Genomic DNA, 3,340 nt, shown 5'->3' on the forward strand with positions numbered 1-3,340 from the left:
TCATCTATCCCAGGGGACATGCTTTCGCAGACCCTCATGGGTGATTGTGACAACGGATGCCAGCCTGTTTGGATGGGGCGCAGTCTGGAACTCCATAAGAGCTCAGGGAGTATGGACTCGAGCAGAATCTCTCCTTCCCATCAACATCCTAGAGTTGAGGGCGATATTCAATGCGCTTCGGGCCTGGCCTCAGTTGGCTTCAGCCCAATTCATCAGATTCCAGTCGGACAACGACAGTGGCTTACATCAATCAGGGAGGAACAAGGAGTTCCTTAGCGATGACCGAAGTGGCCAAAATAATTCAGTGACTGGAGACTCACTCTTGCCATCTGTCGGCGATCTACATCCCAGGGGTGGAAAACTGGGAGGCAGATTTTCTGAGCAGGCAGACCTTTCATCCGGGAAAGTGGGAATTCCATCCGGAAATTTTTTCAAACCTGATTCTCAGATGGGGTCGGCCGGAGTTGGACCTTATGGCGTCTCATCAGAATGCCAAGCTTCCGAGATACGGGTCCAGGTCCAGGGATCCACAGGCCGAGCTGATAGATGCCTTGGCAGTTCCTTGGTCTTTCAGCCTAGCATATGTATTCCCTCCGTTTGCTCTCCTTCACTGGGTGATTGCTCGAATCAAACAGGAGAGGGCATCAGTGATCCTCATTGCCCCTGCGTGGCCTCGCAGGATTTGGTATGCCGATCTGGTGGACATGTCATCTCGGCCACCGTGGCAGCTTCCATTGAGGAAGGACCTTCTCATTCAGGGTCCCTTCCATCACCCGAATCTAGTTTCTCTGAAGCTGACTGCTTGGAGATTGAACGCTTAATCTTATCCAGGCGAGGTTTTTCTGATTCGGTCATAGATACTTTAATTCAGGCACGTAAGCCTGTTGCTAGGAAAACGTCCCATACGATATGGCGCAAATATCTGTATTGGTGTGAATCCAAGGGCAACTCATGGAGTAGGGTTAGGATTCCCAGGATTTTGTCTTTTCTTCAAGAAGGGTTGGAGAAGGGGTTATCGGCAAGTTCTGTTGGCAGATGTTCCAGATGTGCAGTCTTTTTGTCAGGCCCTGACTAGAATCAGGCCTGTGTTTCGATCAATTGCTCCTCCTTGGAGTTTGAATTTAGTTCATAAGGTTCTTCAAGGGGTTCCGTTTGAACCTATGCATTCCATAGATATTAAGTTATTATCTTGGAAAGTTTTATTTCTGGTTGCTATTTCTTCTGCTCAAAGAGTTTGAGCTTTCGGCATAACAATATAATTCTCCTTACCTTATTTTTCATGCGGATAAGGTGGTGTTACGTACTAAACATGGTTTTCTTCCCTAGGTTGTTTCAAACAAGAACATTAATCAGGAGATTGTCGTTCCGTCCTTGTGTCCTAATCCTTCTTCTAAGAAGGAAAGCCTACTACATAATTTAGACTTTAGGACTTTCGTCAATCTTCCTCTTTGTTTGTCGTTTTTTCAGGGAAGCATAGGGGTCAGAAGGCTACGGCTACCTCTTTCTTTTTGGCTGAAAAGTATCATCCGTTTTGCATATGAGACTGCTGGACAGCAGCCTCCTGAAAGAATTACGGCTCATTCCACTAGGGCTGTTGCTTCCTCATGGGCATTTAAAAATGATGCTTCGGTTGAACAGATATGCAAAGCTGCAACTTGGTCTTCTCTTCACACTTTTTCTAAATTTTACAAATTTGATACTATTGCCTCGGCTGAGGCTGTTTTTGGGAGGAAGGTTCTTCAAGCAGTGGGGCCTTCCGTTTAGGTTACCTGTCTTGTCCCTCCCTTTTCATCCGTGTACTATAGCTCTGGTATTGTATCCCACAAGTAAGGATGAAATCCGTGGACTCATCGTGACTTTAAAAGGAAAAGATAATTTATGCTTACCTGATAAATTTGTTTCTTTTTAGACACGATGAGTCAACGGCCCGCCCTTTTCTATGAGACAGGCTATTAAATTGTTAAACTTCAGTCACCTCTGCACCTCGAATGACTGGAGTGGGAGGGAAGGGAGGAGCTATATATGCAGCTTTTCTGTGGTGCTCTTTGCCTCCTCCTGCTGACCAGGAGGCGTAATCCCACAAGTAAGGATGAAATCCGTGGACTCATAGTGTCTAAAAAGAAACAAATTTATCAGGTAAGTATAAATTATCTTTTCTTTTGGCTATATCTTCTGCTAGAAGAGTTTCTGATTTATCAGCTCTTTCTTGTGTGTCTTCTTATCTGATTTTTTCGTCTAGATAAGTTATTTTGTGAACTTCTTTTTTTCCTAAGGTTGTGCATTTGAACAACATTAGTAGATAAATTGTTGTTCCTTCTTTGTGTCCTAATCCTAAAGAATTCTTTGACAGTTCTTTACATTCTTTGGATGTAAACCTCTGCCATTTCTTTGACATCCTGGTTAAAGCTTTTGTTTTTCAAGACTTATTTGGAGGCAGGGCAGGCTCTGCCTCAGAGATTTACAGCTCATTCTACCAAGTTCAGTTGCCATTTCTTGGACTTTTTCAGAATGAAACTTCGGATGATCAAATTTGCGAAGCAGTAATTTGATCTCTTCATACTTTTCTTGTTTTTACTATTTTGATGTATTTGCTTCTTCTGAAGCAGTCTTTGGTAGGAAAGGTCTTCAGGCAGCTGTCTCAGTCTCTACTGCTTTTGATTTGTTTTTGTTTTTAAGAAAAACTTTTATTTATAAAAAAAATATTTTGTGGATTTAATTTCTCAGTGGAAATAGCTGTTATTGTGTCCCTCCCTCTCTAGTGACTCTTGTGTGGACTTCCACGTCTTGGGGATTTCTATCCCATACGTCACTAGCTCATGGACTCTTGCCAATTACATGAAAGAAAACATAATTTATTTAAGAACTTGCCTGATAAATTAATTTCTTTCATATTGGCAAGAGTCCTTGAGGCCCACCCTTTTTATGGTGGTTATGTTTTTTTTTTTATAAAAGCACAATTATATTTCCTGTTCCTCTTTTTGTATGCTTTTTTCCTCCTTTTGTTATCACCTCACTACTTGGCTATTTGTTAAACTGAATTGTGGGTGTGATGGGAGGTGTATTTATAGGCATTTTGAGGTTTGGGAAACTTTGCCACTCCTGGTAGGATTGTATATCCCATACATCCCTAGCTCATGGACTCTTGCCAATGTGAAAGAAATTAATTTATAAGGTAAGTTCTTACATAAATTATGTTGTGTTTTTTTGCTTCTGAATCAGCTCTTGGTAGGAAAGTCCTTCATATGCAGTAGTTTAAAATAAATAAATAAAATGTATGTATGTATATATGTTAATGTGTGTGTGTGTGTGTATATATGTATATGTGTGTATGTATGTGTAT

Source organism: Bombina bombina, unplaced genomic scaffold (genome assembly GCF_027579735.1).
Source record: "Bombina bombina isolate aBomBom1 unplaced genomic scaffold, aBomBom1.pri scaffold_1041, whole genome shotgun sequence".
Classification (NCBI taxonomy): domain Eukaryota; kingdom Metazoa; phylum Chordata; class Amphibia; order Anura; family Bombinatoridae; genus Bombina; species Bombina bombina.